Raw genomic sequence first — 25,318 nt, 5'->3', positions numbered from 1 at the left:
CCATGGCAGGTGTTGGAGTGGGCCAGACCAAGACACGTCAATTGCGGACACTAGGTCCCTTGTAGAAGTGGAAGACGGGCTTGCAGTGTCTAGGTGCATCCAGGTAGATGGAGCATCACTGCCAGATTATGATTACAAAGGGGAGAAGCTATTCAGACAAATGTCTAACATTAGAGAATCAAGGAATAAAAAGATGAGTATTGCAGCAGAGGTGAGTGTCTGGAGCAGATGGCATATACAACTACTGGCAGACAGACATTTAGGAAGCTAGCCTTGGGCAGCATGGAGAAGGCCATGCTGGAGGAGGGACGCAGGTAGGGTGGTGAAAGGAGGAAGTGGGAGTGAGTAAGGAGTCCATCAGCTCAGGCAAGGCCAGTTCTAGTCTTGGAGGGACTGGGTTGCTGGGCAAATTACCAGGGCTAAATTGAGCATTCACTCTATACCAAACCCTTTACTTGTATCTTTAATCTTCCCATTTTATGTTTGAAATGAGAAGAAATGAAATCTGGACTATCATGATCCAAAATGAAAGGTCATTCTCTCTAACTGGACAAAGTCTTAGGCTTTTTCCTCTCCACTCAAGATTGCATGGCAAGTATTGATAGCCCCATTTTACAGATGAGAAAGGAGAGGAGGACTTTCCAAGGCTGCTTAGCTCTGGTTCCTCATGACTGAACAGCACCATGGTCTACCCCTTCCAGAATGAAGTATAATCACTTATTCTATTTCATACTTGAGTGAAATTAACAAATCTAATCATGTATTTTGCTGCACTTAATCTACTCTGCTTCATGGTGATTTGGATGCATCCAGTGACAGCATCTCTGGGATCTAAGGAGTGTGGTTTAAAAGCAAAGACTTACTGGTCTGGTGGAGAGTTAGTTTTCTCTCTGCCAGAAAATAAGCATGTGACTTGTACACAATCACTTAATCTCTCTAGGTTCAGTTTCCCTCCCGACACAATGCAAGGCCTAGTCATCATCTATTACTGGACATAATCTGTGTCTACTAGACATTTCCTGAGATGGAGAGGAGAGAAGCAAAGTATTCAAGAGAAGCACGGGAGCAAAAAGCCCAGAGATGGGACTGGGGGGTGACATTTCCCAGAAGAAAAAGACAAAATTGACCTTTCTGCAGGTGAGCATTCAGATTTAGGATTTGTAATAATAATAGCTAAATTATTGAACATTTGAATAGATAAAATGCAGCAAGATGCAGGAAAGCTCTGGAAATTCAGCAAAGAAATTTCAGAGTAGATCGTAGGAAACATCATAGACTGTAGGCAAAGACAGGAGGGAAGCAGTATTTTAGGAAAATGGCTCTGGCAGAACATTCGGGGTGGATTGGAAGCCGTAGTCAGGGAGACGAGTTGTGAGTCTATTCGTGAGAGAACTGAACTGTATCCTCCTCTCACTATGCGTGACTTCCTGGTGGCTTGTGTTCAACACACAGTCGAGCTCAGGAAGATATCCATAAATACGTGAGTGTGCGTATGTGTGTGTCTGTGTACACGTTTCCTGGAAAGATACCTAAGAAACGGGTATCTGTCTGGGAAGTGGGAACAGGATATGGGTGGGAGAAGGAGACAGTTACCCCACACTTATTACCATCCTGGTCTGTTTCAATTTGTGGCACGTGCATGTAGTTTCATAGTTAACAGATTTTTTAAAGTAGTTCTTATTATAACATCCAAGGATAAAGAGATCACATCAAGACACAGAGCACACAGCTGTGTAAATCTCTTTCCAAGTCTGGACTACTTAGCATAAGGTATCCAGGGACCAGTATGTGTAGCAAGCAGCCCTGGATGGGAGGAAACTCACGTGTCAGGAGTATAACTATTTGAAGGAAGGTAACTGAGGCCAAGAGGATGACCCACCTGAGTACATTTTCATTAATGATAAAGTCCAGATTATGTGTCCATTATTCTCAGGGTACTCAGACATTATTTTCAGAAAGTTGGACTCAGAGAGAGTCCTTAGATCCTCATGTGTATTGTCAGTTTATTGTACAGCTAAACAATTACTCCTGTTCTGTCCTAGCATTCAGTTTTTCAGGGACTGAGTGAATAAACATACAAACCACCACTCTTCCATTGATATTGGCATGACGTAATTCCCAGAGTGAAATGTGCCTTAGTTACCTAGTTAAAAAGGTAAATGTAAGAAGTGGGCAGGCCTTACGTGAAAGGGAGATTTGAGATGTGAGTTTTCCACCCTAGCCTAGAAAGGATCACGTTGGTCAGAACCTAGCAGCCCTCGATAGGGAATAAGTTAACGCCTGCCATGTGAGAAGTGACACCAGCCTGGGTGACCAGTCATTCCAGGTGGCTGAGGACTGAAGCATTTCCCAGGACCTGGGACTTTCAGTGCTCTAACCAGGAAAGTCCTGCAGAAGCTGGAACAAGTTGGTTACTCTTCTTTTAAGTCTAGAGCATTTAGTTATTTTCAGAATAAAATCTCTAGTTTGGAAATTGGCTATTTTTACACTGGTTGTATTTTCTGTGGTTCGCTCTCTCCCCGGGTATTCTGTAAATAGCTTTTTGAAAGTGGCCATTTATTCTCTTATTCAACATACACTTATTGCCCATCTATAATTCCCCACACCGGCTTGGGGGCTACAAAGACTGGCATGATGAACCCACTCTTTGCTCTCTTAGAATCACAGATTAGGGCTGGGTTGGACAGGGTCAGCAGAGGGAGTTCCTTCCATCATGAATTATGGCTACACTTAAGGCAAATTTGTAGAGAAAAATCTTCACACCCTGGATGGGGAGTGGTGCTGGTCATGAAACAGAAGTCAGAATGAAGGAGTCCAGGGGAGAGGATGGTAGAAGCCAGGGGAAGAGGTAAGCTGGTGCAGCCATGATGCCCAGCTCACCACTCAGCGAACACCTTAGGCGGGGTTATGTTGTCCGTGACAGGAGAGATCTTTTCCTCACATTGTTCTTTCACAGGCTCCTTCATTCCCTCATCATCCCCTGCTTGCCACCTCAGTGGACGGGTTCCCATCTTTGACCCTCGTCATTCCCCAACATGGAACCCTGTGAGTCATTTCCAATTTCTCCTTCTCACTCCTGCCCACGTTCAGTTGATCTCCAAGTTCTGTTGCCTCTATAGTTATCAGATGTGTAGCCACTTTGAGCAGACACAGTTTGGAGTGCCCACTGAGCCCATACACCTTTCTGAGAAGTGCCTGCCATCATCCACAGGCAAGGAACCACAAGCTGTAGTGTCTGTAACGTGACACTGGTGTCCTGGCCCAGCTGATTACACCAAATCTGAGCGCCTGATCTAATCAGGGACAATCAGGGTGTCTTTTCCTGGAATGCAGATTCGGGACTTAGATGCCACTCTCATTCTTGTTTTTTTGCATGAATGGAGCGATGCAGACTTGGGGGTTGAGGTTGGCATTGTGGAGTGGTCACATGGTGACACATGCCTAGTAATCACCACATAGCTTTCCCAGTTACAGGCCTCTTGAGACCTAGATTCAGTTCCTGCCTTTGGTTTTCATAAAATGTTTCAATAGCCTTCCTATAAATTCCTATTCCATCCCCCAACCCCAGCTTTAAGTTATCCTGAGTGACTTTCTCTTTTTGCTGTCAAAATATCCTTAACAAAGACATTATGTCACAGTCATTTCCCTGATATGGATTCTTATTTTCTCTCCTAAGATGATGGTGAAGATTGTATATAAATAAAAATCAGCACAATGGTGCATTGTAAAATTTCAGTGTTAACTACTCTTATTACTATTCATAGGCATTTGTTCAGGCTTCGAACACTGTGTTAAATATGTAGGAGGGCAGCTTTGCTTTCTAAATTGATTAGTGAATCTGAGAAGTGCAAAACCGTGATATAGGACAGAACCTTTGGGAAGTAGAGAGGGGAGAGGGAAATTCACAGTAGCAGCTGTGGTTGGGCAGATGGAGGCGAGACTACAGCATCATTTACTCAGGTGGTGCTCTGTCCTGGGAGGTCACACTGACTAGTTCTCTCAATGATGACCACAGTGCATCCATCGCTAGGCAGTCTCATCTCTTTCAGTCAGAGCTAGACAATGCATTTCTGGAAGGAGGGGAACACAGAGACCGTCTCCTTTGAAATCCTTACCATCTTGGGATTTTAGTGCCTTAACTGTAAACAGAAACTCAATCGGTGCCTATTAAGTAAATTGTTAAAAGAATCAAGTTATTTTCATGTTAGCAGCCCCCAACAGTTTTCAAGTTGGTTTCATCATAATTGATTAGATTCACTTGAGTTCTTCATCAAGTTAGGTTATTATGCGTGTTTACTTTCGAAGGCTTCCACTGCTGGGAAACCATGATGCAAGTAATAAGGAGAAATATTAATATTCCTCTGAGTAAACAAACACTAAGAGTCTCTTGACAAAGCCTCTTCCATTATAAAAACTGGAGACAAAGTGCCTGAAAATGAGAATGGATTTATCCAGATGTCAACAGAGGAAAGGGAGAATTACCAAGCACTTAAATGATTCCCAATAAGCTGGAACATGTGTCTCAAGGCAGTAAGTGAAATACATTTACTTACAAGGCCCAGTGAACACCACAAATCTGGGGAAATGCTGCAAGATGCTCTTAATTAGGGCACGACTGGGGAGACAAGTGATGCTGACATCTCCTAATAGTCCTGCTGCTGGGATAATCTGTTCTGTGTCTCTACTCAGCAAGGTTTACTCAGTAGAAAATTGCTAATCACTTAGTCTTTATGCATAAATCCACCACTCCTTAACCAGCTATAATACCTACATTTTGTTTGTTTATATGCAGACTAGCGTTTCTATAAAAGCAGGGGCTTTAAGGATCCTGGTTTATCTCCTTGGGAGACAAATGTTAAAATATGGAGTTGAACTGAGTTACCAACGAAGTGTGTTGCACAAATTACTGATTATTTGGAGCACTCACTTCAAAGGTGATTATGATGATGACCACAAGTCTCCAGGCAATCCAGTACACACTCGCCATTCTGCTCCCCTTGGTCTCTCCCCAGCCTGATACTTCCAACACAGTACAGAAACTTTTCTTTCCAATGATCTCCTTAAGACAAATTCCAATGGTACTTTCCAGCCATGGTATCCCTGGTTCTGAGATACCTTCCTCTTTCTGTTCTCTGCCCCTGCGTTCATTAACTAAGGCTCACCTCCCACCAGCATCTGGGGTATCAGTGACACTTCTCTTTAGTTCCCTCCTTCCACTGGTGCCCCTCTCCCAGCTTCCAGGGGCCCTTCTATCCTGTCTGAGACTGACTTGACCTACTCTTTCTTGTCTCCCAGTCTGAGATCAAAACTCTGATTCTCTGTGCTAGGCTATTTGCTATTTACTCAAAGGAAAAAATCTGATTCCATCCTGTCATGCATTCACTTTCAAGTACTCCCTGTTAGGCTCTGTGGGTTAAAAGAGCAATGAGACCTCAAGAAGGTCCCACTTTATTGAGGGCTGGGCTATAGAGATGTGTCAGCTCTTACAATCCCATCTGAGAAATGCTAGCATAGAGCTATGGACAGGGTGCTACAGCTCATGGTGGCATGATCCTCTCACTTATAATTGTATTTTAAAAATATGTTTGTACTCAAAGGAAGGAATCTCAAATGTCCCTGAAATGGCACCTGTAGATTCAGTAGCAACCCTATTTCATAAGAGTAAATCATAGTTACCATTTCTGAGGACTTATTGTACACCAGGTGCTGGGTTACATGCTTTACATATTCTAAATCTTTTAACCTTACAGAAGCTCCAACAGGGACATACATAATAACCCACATTTTATAAAGCACAGACTTGGAGAGGTAGGAAATGGTGTCTCTGGTTTGGAATCCAGACACATGAAAGTCATCCCTGATTCCTATTTCTCCCTTCACCTTCATATCCAATCATTTGCCAAGTTCTGCTGCCTCTTCATCTAAATATCCTAACTACTGATTGGAACCATCCACATTTTTCCATTCCCCAGCCAGCACCCTGATCAAGACCGTTATCTTCTCTCTTGGCTTATTGCTTTACTCTCTGAATTGGTCCCTTGACAGCAGCCTGTCCAGAGTGAGGCTGCATATACAGAAACACAGTCATATTACGATCTTTAAAAGCTTCCACATTTTTAACTGAAGATAGAGTTCAAAATGTTAACAGGGTCTACAGAGCTCTCCAGCCTGCCTGACACCTCTCCCTCGTCTCCCTTACTTCTACCCCTGCACTTCCTGCACCACCCCTACCCCCACACTGGCATGGTGCATTACTAGTAAATGTCCAGAGCACTCTCTGACCTCTGGGCATTCATGCGTGATTTGACCTCTGCCTGGAACATTCAGTCCTGCCCCTCCCCCTCTGGCTAGTTCCTTATTACCCTTTGGGTCTCCATTAAGCAACATTTCTTTCTACACGAAGGTTTTCTCTCGGCTGTGTCTCTCTTAGATGCACTCTTAGATCCCTGTACTATGTGTATCATAGGAATCTGCACTCTACATTATTATTATTATTATTTCTTTAATTGTCTATCTTCCTAACTAAAGCATAAGCAATGTTAGGGCAGGAACTAGGTTTTCAGAGCAGACTTCAGTCATTTGCACAAAGTAGGCCCTTAATAAATGCTCAGGGAATGAACCAACAAATTAGACCCACCAGTCTGACTCCTGAATTCATGCTTCTGAACATGATGCTATATGCTTATATCCTCCTGGCTTAGCTCCAGCTTTGGAGGGATCATGTCCTTGGTCAGAAAAGTATCACCCTCCTTCTCTACTTTGGATAAGAAATGAAAATCTAGGTTTATGGTTTAAAAGGAGTATGATGAGGATAAAAATCAACTGGTTTTTATATCAAGAAAACTGAACTTGCAGGGAAAGGTTTAAATAAGTAGTTTGTTTATTTTTAAGAAAAGTATTTCTTAAGAAATCTGCATTGTATTATTCTAAGATTTTTGAATCTATGGAATTTCAGAACTGAAAGTTATCAGCTATCTCAGTGCTCCATAATTTATAGGTGAGCATACAAGGGACCAGCAAAATAAATGATTGCCCAAGTTCACCAGCCAATGACAGAAGAGACAGGCTGAAAGTATGGACAGTTCTGAGCAGAGTTTAAGAAAAAATATTCACGACAGAGCTATGAAAAGGAACTGAAGAAAACTAAGTTTGGTTATATCTTTGTGCTTCCGAGTTGAAGGCAAATATATTCTCCCATAAAACACTAGTTAACACCACACTCAGAGAGTAAATATCAGGTAGAATGGAACATTGTCAAGATCTAGTAAAATATTCCTTAGGATCAGTGACCCTTGATCTACATAATAGCTTAAAACCTAGTTTAGAATTGCTGATGCTATTATTCAGCCCAAATGATATGCATAAAATATATTTAGTGATGCTAAAAGGTGATGTAAAGTATAAATCAAAGTATTATTTGCATTATTCTCATTGTTTTTGCATTTTTCTAAATGGTATGACTCTAACCCAGGATAATTACATGAGTTTCAACTAAGTACAATTATAATCAACATCTTCACATGACAGATATTCAAAGATATACTTGTATAAAATAAAACTGGAGTATTATGTATTCTAGTTCAATTAAATTCAATAAATACTTTTTGAACAACTAATAAGTGCCTAAAATTGATAAAATATTTGGGGTACCAGAATAATTAATACATGGCCTCTGCTCTCAAGATTTAAGTCTAGTAGGAGATAAGACTTGTCAACAAATCATTTCCAGCGTAAATGCAATAATGGACATACATTGTCTAAGAGATTATAATGAAAATAAAATAAATTGTTGCTAAAATTCTTACCTCAGAACGATTCCATTCTATAAATATATTGGTTTACTTTCCTTAAAATATTTCATTTTATATAATGAATAACCCTCAAGGTAAAAAATATCAGTAAAGATAGCAGATTGTCTTTCATACCTGTCATTCAATGCATTGGTGGAAAAGGGAGAGATAAAAACTTACCTTGAAAAGAGCAAAAGAGCAAAAGAAATGAGCAGACCAGTCCTCAATCAAGACTTTATACTCTTTTGTCAAGGTCAACGGTGACAACTTCAGACAATTTTGCCATTGTTTCTAAATTTGTCTGCTGGTTTTTGAGAAGTTGAACCCATGGATCTGGATTTGGCACCCAAAATGTCTCTGAGGCAAGAGTGTAAGATGCCAGAAAACTATTCCATTTCTACAACCAAAATCCACAGACTAATTTAACTCATTCTTTAAATGCTTGCTGCATAATAGGATTAGACAATATTAATAAGAGAAACAGCAACCCCCTCCTTCCCTGGTGGCACCAATTTTGGAGTTTGGGGCTCTAATGCTATCTCACCCAGTGATTTTGAACAATCAAGTTAAGGAGCTCAACAGTTTCCACATTGCTAAGGTAACAGTTAACAATGGTTGTCTACTATTTATTTAGGCCATTCTAAGAATATCGAGAATACATATTAATGATTTACTATGTTCCAAGCACTGTTCTAAGAACTTTGCATATATGAATTCATATATGCCTCATAACAGTATATGGAAGTATTTTTATTATTCCCACTTTACAAATGAGGAAATAGAGGCACAGGTGATAAGCTAGTAATTTTTGGAGATGAGATTGGAGCCTAGAATTTTAGGCTTCAGAATCTATTCTTGTAACCATTATGATACACAATTATTAGCTTATAATTCTGATCATGTTCTTTAATATTTTCCCTCCAAAAGTGTAATTCTAGAAAGTATCCTTTCTATCCAAGGAAATACATTGCTATTTGCTTCTTCCAACTGCCAGGAAATTTTCTTTCACTGCAGTCTCTAGGTGAAGCAAACAGCTAACTGACTACTATAAAGGGGGAAGCAGCTAGACAAAGTCCTCGGCTTTGAATCACTTTTCCAGGACTTGAAAGCATTTTGCAGAACCTGAAAATGTCTCCCTGGGGCAAAAGACTTTCTGAACTATGTTTAAAATAACTTGGGAAGTGATGTTAAAATGTGGAACTCTTCTGGGTTATAGGAAACAGTTCCTGCAATTAGTTCCCAGCACTGATGGGGCAGTTCTGTGTAACTCTTGCCCCAAACCAATTAATTCACCATTTTCCACTGAAGAAAAAGAGAGGAGGGACACCTATGCTGAAGCCTATTACAGCAGTATTGTGGGCAGAAATGGGCTAGTAATAAATACTGAAGCAAGTGCTGCATAATTATAACTAATCAGTTATGCTAAAGTGAGCCAATATGGCACCCTAATTGAGATGATCCTTGTTGCCTTTTACAGGAATGCAATTTAATTAGAATGAATAAACTGACAGTCAGCAATAACCTCACCGAATCCCAGGCAATTTGAGATAAGCAAGAGAAATATCACCCTGGCTGGCTTTCAGTCTGTAGGAAATGGACACTGAAGCTGTCCACTTGGCCTTTGAGAGACTGGAAGCCGTTTTTCATGTGTGTTTAAGGCTTGAGAAAAAGGGTGTGTTGTTGTGTTTGGACATTTAAAAAAGAATCAATGCAAATAAAGCAGACAGAACAGTTTAACTTGAATGTCAAGGAGCTCCAAGGATTCAAAATGTTCAAATGCAGACGAAACTAACAAGATTGGATTTTCAGAGGGGTTTAATCTGGAATAAGTAAGAGGCAGCTGTTAAAAGCAATGAACCTGTTTCCATTGGGAATAGTCCAGGAGGAGAGGCATGTCCCTGTACTCTGAGGCAGGCGGTGGGGAGCAAGAGGAGGTGTATGTTTTGGGGGAGGGGAAATGTTTTGGTTCCATCTATTTAAAAAAAAATCCCAAGAAACGGCAGGATCAGGGAGCTGCTGATATGACTTAGCTGTCATTTGTTTGTTGACTGATCTACCAGGTAAATAGGTGGGACAGCACTGGAGATTCAAATGCGGCCTGTGATATCATCATGTTAACCCCAGGAGCATGAGGCAGGGTTACTCATTCTCTGGCTTGAATAGAGAATGGGGATCAAGACAAGGGCCTTCATGTAAAATAAGTCTTGTCTTAAGAAAAAGAAAAAAAAAAAAACCAAAACAGATGAATGCTAAATTTTGTCAACAGCTGCTATATTCAAATGATCAAATTCCATGCATAATTGACTATACAATAAAATTAAAGTAACTCTATATTCCAACAGAGAAACCCACTTGAAGATCTGTTGTCTATTGATGACCATAAGTTGTTCTACTTAAAATGTAGTTGAGTTGATCAGGCACTCAAATATACAGACCCAAAAGGCAAATCTTACCCTAATAATTGCTGAAGACAAAATGTTTTGCAACATTGACTACACAGATGTTACTAAACCATTTGAGAGCCAAATAATTCACATGATGTTGCTTTGAATCACAATTTGTAACAAGTTATTCTTTCTGTTTTTAACCCAGATAGAAGAGTCAACATCATAAAAGATACTAGAGCATGTTGGCAAATGGAGCAAGGGAGAGAGGGAGTAAGGAGTTTGCTATAGATTTGAAAGATGAAACAAACAAACAAACAAAAAAACTATCAAATCCTCTCACTTCCAGGGTGCTCAGCTTCTTCCCTTCCCAGTTCTACCAGTGTGATTTGAGGATGAGCACATTTGTCAGAGGACTTATGTGTAGATGTAAAGTGATGGTTTCATGTTCATCATAAAATAAGCTTACGAGAAGGAGAATTAATAAAGAAGTTTGTGGTATTTAAATGGGGATGAGTTATAAAAGTATCAGTATATTTAAAAATTACTCTATGTGTTTAAAAATAGTGGTTATCTCTGGTGGTGGGATTATGGATTCTTTAAAAAGTTATTTTGCATCTCTGTATTTTCTAATCTTCCTATAATAAGCATGCATTTTTGTGTAATAAAAAGTTAAAATAAGGGGGCAAGGGTATTGCTCAAGTGGTAGAGTGCTCGCTTAGCGTCCACAAGGTCCTGGGTTCAATCCTCAGTACCTCCTCTAAATAAATAAATATGTAAACCGAATTACCTCCCCCCACAAAAAATAAGTAAATAAATAAATAATTTTTTTAAAAAAGTTAAAATAAGATGCTAATCAGTATGGGTGTAAATTAGGGCCATAATGGGTCTATGTCTTTATATATATGTATATATACTATGCGCTATACACATACAGATATATAATTAATTTAACATATAAATAAGTCAAATGTATTATACACCTTTTTTGGGGGAGCTTGCTTTTGGCCTCTTGCCATAATACATATCAGATCTTGCATTTTCTTACCCTTCCACTCACGTTTTTTTTCTTGCTTTCATGCATCCCACACATGACTCAGGTTAATAATTTAGAATTCATCCTTTGATATTTTCCTCCATTCTTAAATGCTCATGCAGATCTGCAAACACAACACACATTGCTATTGGCTACTTAACAATATGGGATCAATTATATGTGGGTCTCTAGGTCTTGCTTTCCTCACTCAATAATATGTCATTGAAAACCTGCCAAGCCAACTGCCAATTCCTCATTTTAATAGCTGTATGATATTCCATGGTGTAGATGTACCATAATTTATTCAGCAATTCCCCTACTGAAGTTTCTAGTTTTTTTTTAACCATTATGAAAAATATTATAATTGACATTATTGTACATGTGTCATTATCCATAGTTTTATTTCTTTAGGATAGTGTCCCAGAGTGAGATATTAAGTCAGAGAAAAAGCATCTAAAATTTTAATAGATATTGCCAGACTGTTTTCCAAAGGCAGCAATACTTAACAATTTCACCAGCCATGTATGAAAGTACTCTTTTTCCTGCATTACTGACAGTAATCAGCATTCTCAGTCTTTTCAATTTTTGACAATCCAATAAGTGTAAATTAATATCTCATTTTAACTTTAATTTCATTTTCCTGCCTATTAAAGAATTTGAGCATCTTTCCAAAAGCTTGTCAGTCATTGGAATTAGTTTTTCTGAGTTGTTTATTCTGTCTGTCTATTTTCCTGTGGGGGTACTTGCTTTTTCTTTTCAATTTGCAATTGTTCTTTGTCAGTTTTGTGTCCTAACCCTCTGTCTGGCATCTGTATTACAAATTCAATTCATCATATCCTTCGTCTTCTGAATTTGTTTACGGTAACAGTTGTCTTATATTTTGATATAGTTAGATATATTTATCTTTTCTTTTTATAACTAGCAATATTTTCATCTAGGCTTGGAGGATTATAAATGTTTATATTTAGCCAGTATTTCTTGGTAGTCCCAGTATTAGTTGCCAAGGGGAAGAACAACAATAACAAAATTGCCCTTTGCAAATGGACAAGTTGGGAACAGCAGACTCCAAAATAACAATGACTTAAAAAAGACAGAAGTTTACTTCTGTCATAAAGTGAAGTTAAGAAGGAGTTAGTCCAGGGCTTGTATGTATACCTCAGTGTAAGAGATCAAGTTTCTTCTTTCTCGATGCTCTGTCATGCATGGCTTCCCCCCCTCAGGTCAGTTCATGAGTCAAAATCTGGTTGGAGACCCAGCCATTTTGTCCAAGTCCAGCCCAGAAGAAAGAAAAAGGAAAGATGGGCCAAGCCCTTTAAATTTTTTTTTCTCAAAAATTGCTCATCACTTCCATTTACGTCACATTAACATCACATTAAGAAGAATTTAATGACACTTACTTGCAAAGGACGCTTACATTTCCTTGGCCCCTAGTGAAGAGAGACTATAAAACAGTCTTTATTTCAGGTGGCCTCATGCTCAGCTAAAAAATTGGAGGTTTATATACTTTGGAAGGTGGGGGAAATCTCATCACGAGAGCTTCAAAATAATAATCAGCTAAGAGACTTTAAATGATCTGGGGGAAAATACATCTTTTACTACTCTAAATAAATAGATAAATAAATGATGAATCAACAGATTTTTGGGTTCACTTCTAATATTTTTCCAGAGCTCATTTTCTTTCCCTAACCTCTCTCTTTCAACACAGACACTCTCCAGTCATCATTTTCTTCTCTAGCCAGGTGGAACAGACATTTTAGCAGCTGATGTCTACTTATTTGGAAAATTGCTATCAACCGATCTGACCCAGCACCACCGCATGAAGAGACTTTTTTTTCCTATCCATTGCTTGGGTTCATCAATTCCCCAGTGTTCTCAAGAATCTGGAAACTTCCTTTGTGAGTCTGGTAAAAAGATCAAACAAAGAATCTACTGGTAGGGGGAAGCATTTTCCAGCTAGAAGGGTTAAAACTGCTGGGTGTTTGTTTTTTATTGCTAGGTGTTCTTTAATGAGTGGCTAGATTCAAAGGAGTAACGTCTGTTTAGATGCTTTCATGTCTAGCTTATTTTTTAATAAGATTGCACAAGAAATGTAAAAGAATGTTGCAAAAGAATGTAATAAATTTTTATCTTTAAGAAGTAAAGATAGAGGCAACACAGATAGCATGGTTTATAATATGCGTCTGTTATCTGGTTGCCTTTTGAACCTAAGAGATAATTTTCAAAATATATTTCACCACCATTGACCATGTATTAAAAATAATGCAGACTTTTTGAGCAAATCAGGTCTCTAATTTTGAAATAAAATATCTGTATTATTAAAGAAATTGTCAGGGAGTTAGAATTAGGGCCATTGGATAGGCAGATATGTATCTTTTGATTTTATTCTTTGATCATGTGTAATAGTAAGAAAAAAAGAAGAAATAAATATCCGGTGCTGAGCTTCTCATTTACAATTCCACTATCTGAAAACTCCTGCATCTGTCATTCAACAGGATGACTTTTCACCTCGTGACTGAAACTGAACTCAAATGCATGAAATGGGCCAATAAAGTTGGACTCTTAGGCAGTGATGCTTCAATAAACAAACTCTCCATGCAGCATTTTATTTATCAGTTCATGCCACCGATATGTTAAGATTATAAATCATGAAAATCAGATTTTGCAGTTGTGAGGCATATTAGTCCTCAGATTTAACTGAAGATGGCAAAGTTGTCAAGTCTGACATTTTTCTCCTGTTCTGCTTCCTTCTCTCATATCTGTTCTCTCACTGATGAGGTCAATGTTCTCTGATCTTTCTACTCATTTCTAGTCAGCCCAGCTCCTGGTCTGCTTGTTGGGTGGCTGCGCATTGGGCTGTGTGTCAGTCAGGAGGCAAACACAGGTGAAAAAGGCAGGTCTCTGTCCTCCCGGGGCTTATGCTCTAGGGCAGAATCTCACAGCCCTATGTTGAGACCTATTACAAATTATTTGAAACAGCATAGCAGTTGGAATGCTTATGTTTTCCAGTAATTTTTATTTAAAATACAAATTAGAACAGATTTTTAGTTATCCATACATTAACACATATTGCATGCACTCAGTCACATATGTTTTCTCCAGTGGAAGCATCTAGCTGACACTTGGTCATAAAACATAGCCCATCTGACTTCCACCATGAGCCCTAAGCCTTGACCATATGAACATTAGTCATGTATGTGGCCGAGGAAAGAGGTGAGGACTGGACTTATCTGGTGCACTTGTCTTAGTCAAAAAGAATATGAACAGATCACATGCAGTGGGTGAAACTCATTTACATTCATCTGTAACTAGCTCATCTTGAAGAGCTCTCAACTCCATTCTCACATCTTAGTAGTCTTGCTTCTAATTGGGGAAGTTCAAAAAGTATCCTGCTAGAAGTGGCTCTTCACATTTAGCATCTACCAAAATGATCTAGAGGGTCTGTTAGAACACAGATTGCTCTGAGCCACCCCCAGAGTTTCTCTTTCAGCAGGTCTGGGATTGGGCCTGAGAATTTGCATATCAAACAGGCTTCCAGATGATTTTGATGCTGCTGGTCTGGGGTGTCATTCTGAGAACTAATGTGCTAGACTGAAGGAATTTCCTACAACAGTAAGCACTTGTGGAGATTCTGTTAAGCCACCAGGGCTTACTCTAGGCTCCTTAGACCAACCTACACAACCAGCCCTAAAGACCAGGCTCAGTTAACCTTTCTCTGGTGACCTAGACAATGGCACATACTAGTGCTCCTCCTGGAGAGGCAAGGCTTCCTTCCCAGGGCAGCCTGCCCAGCACAGGTCTGTTGGAAACATCCTTCAATACCTCTCACTGCGAAGGACTCAGCTGAAGAGTCTATGTTTTATGAGGCGATTTGTGTTATTCCCTATAACATTAAATTTTTTTAATCATTACCTATCTCACCTCCAAGTAATACCTAGAATGCATTTCCATGATTACAATTTTGTGTTGACTGTGTCTCTGAACTTCTCAGTGTCTACAGTCATGAGGCCAATCTGCAGTTTGACAAATATGTCACCATAGACAAAACCTTGTTTTGGTTTATCAGAAGAGCCTAGAGCTTAAGTAGTGGACTCTGAGGTCAGGCTGCATGAGTGCGAATTCCGACTGTTCTAACCAGGTGACACTGGGCAAATTCTTTATTCTCCCTGTGCCTTAGTTTTCTCATTCGTATTATGCCTATATCATAAGGTTTCTATTTTGAATAAAATAGCATCTAGAAAGTCCTAAGAATAGTACATGGAAAAGAGAAGGTATTTAATAAGTGGCAACAACTATTATTATTATAAAATAACTGAAATTATATTGGAGCATATGTAAGTATAATTTATTCAGCTTCTCATTAATCAAAGATGGCCATATCCTAGCAAGACTAATAGATAGGCATATAATGAATTTCTCTGGATCTTAAACTTCCTTCAATAGTCTTCATGGTGAAACAAGTTGAGCTCACAGACACACTAAAATTGGGAATAATGGCTGTTTCTTTCTGCACTCAGTCACTACCATGGGTTTTGAACAACATGGTAAGGACTTTTGTCCTTAAAAAGCAATGACCCAGTTTAGGAGGTAAAGCATATATCTCAACTCAATTCAAAGCACTAAGCTCCCACTGAGTAGGGTGGGAAGATCTAAGTTCCAACAAGACTGTGCATGCTGCGTTATCATCTCCTGTTTCATAGGGGGAGGAACTGAGCCCTGGGGAGGGAGATGGCTGCACAAGGTCATAGTGCTAATATCCAGCAGAATCAGCGAGCAAAGTCAGACAGCCTGACACCAGAGGCCATGTTCTTAACCATGCTGGCTCCTTGTCTCTGGACTGCTCCCAGAGACAACTACTTTTAGTAAATAATTAGGATTACTGCAGGCTTGTTGTCAGTGAAAATAGAGAAGGTGACATTACATACTCCATCCTACGGGGTACAGATAACAGACCTGGTATAGTGGAAAATTTCAGCACTGTGACTCTTGGTGTCTGAGAACAGGGAAGTGAGAAGTTGTGGGTTGTTGGACTGGACACAGAGCACGCAGAATAAAATCACATGGAATGTTTTACCATCTGTCTGGATTTTTTAAAAGTAGGCTGACTACATTTATAATGTCATATCATGATTACTCAGAAATTACATCATAGCCTATTTTTATTCTGTCATATAGTCATTCGTGTGCTGCAAATTAAGACAAGCAAGAATAAAACTCCAGGCTCCTACTGTCAGGCTATTTAGCATTCTGTTAGGCAAATTACAAACATATGTGGAATGTCCCCCACTGCCCAGTATTTGCGCTAAGCTTTTGGGGAAAAAAATATAAAGATATCAGAGATAGTTTCCATCCTAAAAGAGCATGTGATCCTAATGGTAAGATGAGGTAAATTCAATTAAAATTACCAGACCAAAATAGTGGGTCAGGTAAAAGGAAGTTAGCTAGGAAGACAAAGTTGTGTTGATAGGATGGGAAACCTGTGGATAAAGAGGTAGAAACCTGCAAGTTGTATTTAGTCATTCTGCCTGCAACAGGACAACACATTTGAAATTTAGACTGAGGGCAGATTGTGGAAGGCTTTGGTTATCTGGCTAGGGAGTTTAGATTTTGTGCTAGATTTTTAAAAATATTCTTTTTAAAAAATATTCTTTTAAGGGCTGAATACATTTTTCAAACAAACTATGATATAAGCCTTTTGATTGCATCTTCTGCCTTCAGCAAGATGGAGAAATGTAGATTTACCATCTCACCTAGAACAACTAAGAAGATGTGCTACAATGGTTCTCTAGTCATCAGTCAATAAGCAACAAAGGGCAATGATCCTTTAGAGATGAAACTTAAATAAGGTGAGACCCCCTCATAGCCCCAGGTGACTGCTTAGAGTTTCCAGGCCAGGCAGGGCTCAGGGAGTTTTCAGACTAAGCCTAGCAACCTGCCTGAGTTAAGGAGATGGAGCTGGGAGTCTGAGGTGGCCAAGGTGGCTAGAGTTCATAGAGCAGAGAACCGGAAAGGGGAGCACTGCTCAGAGAGCTCTGGAGACCTACAAAGGATCTCCCTCAAGTCCTCAGCTGAGTAGTGATCCATTTGGTGTGTAAAGAAAGAACTACCCAAAAGGATTAGAGGACAATCCTCAGAGCTCACCAGAAATAGTTCCTGTTTCCCCAAGCCAGAGTGGAAAATCCCATACTTCATGGGAAATCAGGAAGCGTGCTAACAAGTTGTGCCCTAGACTAAGCACTCTGTTACTTTTCCCCACAAAGCTTCAAAATCAGAATTGAAAGACTAGGTTTCCAGGTAACTTAACTGCATACCCAGAACAAAGCTCAAAAATGTTTATAGTAATACAAATACGTCCAGCACCCAACAAGCTGGAATTCTGGCATCCAATTAAAAATTACCAGGCATTCAAAAAAGCAGGAAAATACAGCTTAAAATTGGAAGAAAAATCAGTCCATCAAAACTGACCTAAAAATGACATGGATGATAGAATTACAAGATAAGAATATTATAACAGTTATTATAACTGTATTCCATATGTTCAAGAAAACAGAAGAAAGATTGAACATGATACATAGAGCAAGAAATAGCTGCTCTGGTTCAAGAACTGTTAATGTTAAATGAGCAAAATCATGTGGTTCAGTGAAGCACAGATTGAGAATTATTGCTCTAGGCTATCAGAAGCCATTTTAGACTTTTCAGCAAAATTTGATATGAAAATAGTGGTATTTTAGGAAGATTGAATGGATAATGAGATTCAGGATGGAATTGATGGGAAAACTAGGAGCAAAGATTTCAGGCAGGAAGTAACTGTAATAATTCAACAGGGAAATGAGATTTTGACCTAAAAGAATAATGAAAATAGAGGCAAGAAAAAAATTTTTTCTTTTTAATTTACATGTTGTTACTAAGGAGCACCTAGTGTCCCTGGTAGTTTGTCCATTTGAAGGGAAGGATTAGTGGGGCTGTCTCTTAGGCTGATGACTTTGTAAGACTGCAGGATGGCATTCAAGCACATTTCAGTACACTCTCAGAGCTACACTAGGTGTCTTAGAACAATGTAAAAAAATAGGCATTATGTTTGAAATTTCAAGACGATTGTGTCTTTTTAGAGGTAAAAAAAGAATCATTCACATGATGTATGAAGGATAGTACTGTAATGGTGCTTGGTTTTAAGGATAAGCTGATCGATTGGGGTCAAACTTTGTGACAAACCAAGTTATGAAGGAAGAGACATGGATTTAAGCAGAGGACATTACATGCACAAAGACACCAAGAAGAAAACAAGCAACTTAGGAAATGGAAGGTGGTGAACTCATGCCTAAGAGCAGTGTAGCCAATAGCAACAGAACACAAGCCACATGTGTAGTTTTAAATTTTCTGGTGGCCACATTTAAAAGGGTAAAAACAGACAGGTGAAATTAATTTTATTAACTAAACAGGTAATATATTTAAATCCATATATCCAAAATATGCGGGCAATCTAAAAATGATTGATGAGAAATTTTACATTGTTTTAATATGAAAATACACATGGATTAATGTGGTGTGCATTTTATCCTTATAACACATCTCAGTTTGGACACATCCCTTTTCAAGTGCTCATCACTGCATGACTAGTAGCTCTTGTATTCAGCAGTGGAGCCAATAAGCCTTAGGCAGCCAGCTCTTCTTTCTTCAATTTTTTTTTTCCATCTCTAATCCTTTTGAGCACCTATTAAGTGCAAGATACTTTCCCTACCCAGGGAGATTCTGGTCTCTCAAAGCATCACGCACAGATCATTGAGTAGGAGAAGACAGACCCATACAAATGTTTTTGTGCATGTAGTCTCTAGTTATTGCTTGTGGAAATAAAGGAGGGGGTGAGTGGAGTTAGGTTCCAAGTGATTGTAATCCAGGGCCAAGGTGAAAATAAACGTGTATGGAGGAAAATGAGGCTAAGTGTATATGCAATTTGGTTCCAATTTCTACTCTAATTCTGTACCCTTGGAATAATTACTTATCATCTCTAAGTATCAAGATTCTCAGTATAAAGGAACACGCAGAAACACTTGGAATATATAAAGTGATGTAAAAACAAAATAATAATATTACTTTCTCAATTACATGGCTTTTTTTTTTTTTTTTACATAAACAGTTAAGTGAGTCTCAATTGGAAGGAAGGTGAGGAGAGCAACTATTATCTCCATGTTATTGAGAAGAAGGTATGACGGGTCACTCCATGGGGCCTGATCTGCCTCGGGGTGGCAGCCAGTCCGCTCTCCAGATGCCAGTGCCCTTGGCCATTCCCACCCTGTCCAGAAAGGGTAGGCAATTTCCCTAAAGTGACAAGCTGGTGCCAGGATTTGTATTTAGATATTCTGTGTCCCAGTCCTCACCCGCTTCTCCCCACTCTTCCACAGCCCTCCCCCAAGGATGTGGACTTGAGATGTGACCAAACAACTGCATCACAGGGAAGGAATTCTAGATGCCATAGAGGTGAAGAGAGAAAAACTGGAAAATAACTCAGATTTGACGCGGGAGCTTTTCCCTCATCTTAGAATAAGCAATTTCAGGGCAGCAGTCAAAAGGATGAGAACCTTGTTTAGGAGATAAATTTTTGTTTTGGATGATTCATTCTTCCTAATCTCAAATTATGTATCTTTTGTGACTACTTCAATTCAGATATAGCAAAACTATAAAACATTTTAAAGAGCTTTTTTCTTTTTTTTTTTTTCATGAGTTTTGAACAGGACAGGTGAAATGAGCAAGGCTTAGTTTGACCTGGAGAGTAAAATACCCTAGAGGAGGTCTGAACAGCGAGCAGCAGAAAGAAGTCCAGGTGAAAGCAAGTGACAATTTCAGGGACATCTGGTATGTAGGGAGGGTTAAAAACAACTACTGAATTTATGTTCAGAGAACCCAATCTCACCTCATAGTTGATTATTTACTAGCTCGGGGACCCCAGGCAATTTATTTTATTCTTCCGAGCCTCTGTAATTAAATTAAATTGGAGTACTACCACCATGCTCACCTGAATATTTTTGATGATCAAAGAAGAGAAAGTAAGAAGTGGTTTGTCAAAGGTAAGCTCCTACACAGGTGTTGGTTATGATGATCGTGCAGGTGGCAGACATGCTTGAATCCTTACAGCACAGGGCAGGAAGTCAGACTGTGGGAGTCAGGCTGTACTTCTTGCAAGACCTGGGGAGTAGACAAGGTTCCAATTGTGGAGGAATTAGGGTTCTATATAGAAAACTAAAACACAGGTGGCAGGTCAGGAATACATTTATTAGCATTTGTTTTTAAAGGTGGGATTTAATGGAAAGACAAAAGCCTAAGTAGTGGGATCTCGGTATCTGATTAGAGCTAGATCATCAGCAAGTCCCACCACTCTGCCTCATCCTGCAGGGTTTTTAAATGGCTCTTGACCAAAGCCAAGACTGACCTCAGATTGCTGGGTGGGGCTGAAACTATAGATGAGAGAGACCATGCACTCCTAGATTTGGTGGTAAAGAGAGATACTAGTTGGAGAGCCAAGATCATTTTTACTATAAGCATTAAAAAACAAACAGGCAAAACCACTTACTCTGAAAATGATAAGCTTGTAAATTTAAAGAGCTTTTTGAAACATTCCTACATTCTATTCATGGGTCACTACCAGAGCATTTCTCATCATTAATCCAGGGAGTCCAGTGAAATATATAATCCTTCCCCAGCTGCTGCAGAAATAATCACACTGCTCAGTAACAATACTAATGAGGCACCTAGGCCCTTTAAGAAAGCTGAATGATAGTAATCATCAAAGGACACTTCAGAAAACTCTAGTTGCATGTAATGATAAAACACGATGTCAGCTGCATTAATTCATTTTAACTGGCAAATAGAAAATTAGACCAGTCTATTTGATAATACATTATCTTCCAATAGGTTTATCCTTAGAAGAATGCCTGATAACAATGCTATTAAACCAACGACATCCAAAACTAGAGTAAAATCATTTGGTCTTTCATTAGTTCAGAAAAGGCAAAGTATTTAATTATTATTAAACTAGACACTGGTTTAATTTTTTCTCTTAATTTTTATCAAAGTCACATGGTAAGAAATATTGATTATTAATTATTCTCTTTACAAATTGTTAAAGAGGTTTGTACAAGAAATCTTCAAACCAAGGTAAGAGAAAACTTCACTATTTTCTTTTTGAGATGGCAACTTTTGATAATGTGCTCCTGACATTTGAGTCACTTCAGCATTTCTACTTTATCAAAATTTAACATAATATGGCTCCTCATGGCACCTGACATCAACTGGGGTCTATTATCTCAAAATAAGTGTGGAAGAAGACAACACAGCATTTATACTGTAAAACAGTAAATTTCAAAGTATGGTCCCCAGATCAGTACCGTTAGCATAACCTGAGAACATGTTAGAAACGGAAATTCTTAGACCTATCCCAGACCTTCTGGATCAGAAACTGGAAATGGGTCTCATGGTCCCAGCACTTTGTAGTTTAACAAGCCCTCCAGGTGATTTTGATGGACTCTCACATTTGAGAACCACTGTCTAAGGTACTAACAATGTGAGAGCCCAGTAGAAAGGTACTGGATGTTTTTTGTTGTTGTTTTTTGTAACTAGGGTAAGCATGCTGAGAAAAAATATGAATGAGTAGACTTTTTAGATAGTCTTATAGTTAATAAGCTGGACAGAGAGAACGCATCCAAACCTGACAAAAGCATCAAGAGCCATGAGCCTCCCCCTCCCAATTCAGAATAGTTGGCAAGGGTTATTTATATGCATAATGACATTTCCTTTGCTGTTTTTGTTGCCTCAACAAATAGCGTTAGAAGACACTTGCATGTGCAAGACAGGAAGAGAAGGAGGGAAGGGGTGGGTGACATCTGAAATTCAGCTTTTCCATTATGATGCTAAATCTGTATTTGACTCCTGCTTACTGTTTTTATTTGTTCTTAATTGAATATAACCCAGAGACAAGGGAGGGTGCATGACAACTCCTCCAAACCTCTAACAAAGACAGTAAAATCACAGGAGACCTAACTCTGCAACCTTCAGCCTATGAGGAATACATGAATAATATCTAATAAAATAAAATAAAAACATTGGAAGGATCAGAGATAATTCACAAAAATCGAAAGGAATATGAGTGTAATTGTCAGGGTTCCATCAGGAAAGTAGAGTATCATGGAATAGGGGATTATTGTAGGAATAAGAGGAATAATTGCAGAAGATGGTCCCCATCAAAGGGCAAGCTGGTGGATCAGACAAGCTCCTAGCCAACCACCTGAGACACTGAAGCAAGTTGGAAGCTTGAAAGAGAATCTAGGCAGTTGCCAAAAGGAGACCGTGGTGGAAAGCTGGTGATGTCTACAGGAAGCTGCTGCCTCCAGGTGTGCTGGTGAGCCTGGGGGCTGGGCTCAGCAGGACTGGCCAGTGGGAAGATGAGCTGCACCCAGAGCAGAGATAGTGAAGGTAACTTGGATCCCCTGGTTTCTTCACATCTTTCTCTCACCACACCTAACCATGGAAACCTTCAGAAGGTAACAACAGTTGTTTTGTCTCTGCATTCCAAATCTTCAGTAGTTTCTCTATGGACTAACTCTAATCCTAAAGTTTAAGAAAGGGTTCTGGGAAATATACTTCCAGCCATACTTAACTTACAAATAAAGACAACAGAAAAATTTTCCTTACATTGATTCAACTATGCCTGGACAAACCAAACCTCACCCTCTTCCCAGAGGACACAGAGTTCCATGTCACCTCAGTCACGGGTGATGTCCATTCTTCTTTGAGATGAATCACACCACCCCTTTGATATCCTGTAATCTAAATACAGACTATAAGGTTAACCACTCTTAACACATCTAAGGTTATAACAGAGAAATGGAAGGTGGGAGAAGACCAAAGAAAAAAAACTGAAATAGAAAGAAAATACATACATTCATTTCAAAGGTGCAGTGAAGTACTCATAGCTACTACAGTCCCTGCTTTTGTAACTGAACATGTGGTCATTGCCAGCATTTCTGTCTTCCCTCTAGCACTATTTATCCCGTACCTCTTTGCTTTTAGTAAACACTTCAGCTAGCCACAGGTTGTGGCTTACAGGGGCAATGCAAACTGTCACTCTTAAAAGTCTGGAGTCACTAGCAGTATATGCAATTTTCCACTAATTTTGTCACAGACATAGAAGTACTGAGGCCCCTCGGAGGCTCTCCTGTATCCCAGTCATCGTCCTCCCTGTCTCCATCATGTATTGTGCAGGATCATTCATCTCAGCCAGTACAGTAACCCCTTCTTTTCCTGGTGGTCTACTGGCATTAGAAGCTCGTAGGACCAGGTGTTCATCTCAAATTCCAGTTTAAAAGAACATTTATTGTACCTCTTATAAGAATTTTACTCTGGGAACCAGCAACTCAAATCCAGCAGAGCCTAAGTTTGCAGGAACAGGAAGCTCAATTTCTGCTGCATCAGTGGGAATAGAGAAGCCCATCCTACGTATATCCCTTGCAGAGAAAGCATTTGGTAAAACATTTAAATTCTTTTAAACTAAAAACAGAAACTTCTTTAATTTCATAAAGTATTTCTGAAAAAACCCAAATAAATCATACTTAATGGTAAAATGTTAACATAATATTGTAGGAGGTTCTCTTGGATTCTTTTAAGGTCAATTCAGTAATAGTTTGGATACAAAATATAAAACTGCTTACAGAAATCAACAGCTTTAATGTATATACCCATATATTTACTCAGAAAATATAATGGATGAAAAGGTGACAAAAAGTTAAAATTTAACAACGTACAAAACTATATACAAATAAAATATTATGGAAGGTAAAAGACTTGAATCCATGGAAAGGCATATCATGTTTCAGAAGAATTGACTTAACATTATAGAGATGTCAATTCTAAGTAATCTGTAAATCTAACATTATTCAAATAAAAAGTCAAAAAAATTTTTAAATAAACAAGATGATTCTAAAATAACATGGAAAAAACTAATGAACAAGTATATTCAGGAAAATTCTTAAATAAAAAATGAGAGATTAGCTCCATTAAATACTAAAACATTTTCAAGCTGCAAAGTAAAAATAAGAAAAGGTTAAAATTAAAAAAAAATCTTCATAGAAAAAATACATCATAAACAAAAGTCAGAAAACTATCTGGGGAAAATATTTGCAATTTTTAATCATAGGTAGTTGGAAAATTTACTTACTAAACATTGCCTGCAATCTGATAAGGAAATGATGGATAACCCAAGAGAAAAACTGGAAAGGGATTAAGCAGTTCACAGAAAATGAAACAAAAATAAAGTAATTTTTACATGTATGACAGTCATAAAAAGTTTAATACCAGAATAACTGATGTTTGATTACAATAAAATGATGAGGATGTGGGGAAACAAACATTACCGATGGGATATTTTTAAGTGCACGTACATCTGGACCGAGTAATTCTGCTTCAAATGACATTTGTATAAAGATATTAATATCAGTCTTCATTACAGTAAAAGATGAAAAATAATTTCTATTCACTAATATGAGTTGAGTAACAATAGCATATCTATCAGTGAAATATTATGAAATTGTCAAAAAGATCAAGAAGCTGTGTGCTGATACCCTGGAACATTTTCCTAGATATTGCATGGTGAGAAAGGGAAGGTATAGAACGATATGTATAGAACATTTTCACTTCTGTAACCCACCAAAAACATGCATATGCATATACATGTTTGTATGTACTGTAACTTTCTTTAAGACTACATAAAGAAACTGGTAACAAATGAACATCTCTGTGGTGGGGAACAGATGGCTAAGAGAAGTGCGTAAAAGGGATAACCATGTATCTATTTTCTTTTTACATTTAAAAAATAATATATTTTTAGTATAGTTTTAGACGTAGAGAATAATTATGCAGGTAGAGTTCATATACTTACCTACCTCATGGTACATTTACACCATGCATAAGTGTGGTATATTTATTACAATTAATGCACCAATACTGATATAACCATAATTTACAGTTTACATTAAGGTTCACTCTGTGTTGCAGTTTCATGGAATTATTTTGACAAGTGAATGTCATGTACCCACTATTGCAGTATCATACAGATCGTTTCACTG

This window comes from Vicugna pacos, chromosome 1 (genome assembly GCF_048564905.1).
Source record: "Vicugna pacos chromosome 1, VicPac4, whole genome shotgun sequence".
NCBI classification, from domain to species: domain Eukaryota; kingdom Metazoa; phylum Chordata; class Mammalia; order Artiodactyla; family Camelidae; genus Vicugna; species Vicugna pacos.
The sequence above is the reverse complement of the archived record's forward strand: the minus strand, read 5'-3'. Positions refer to the sequence as shown.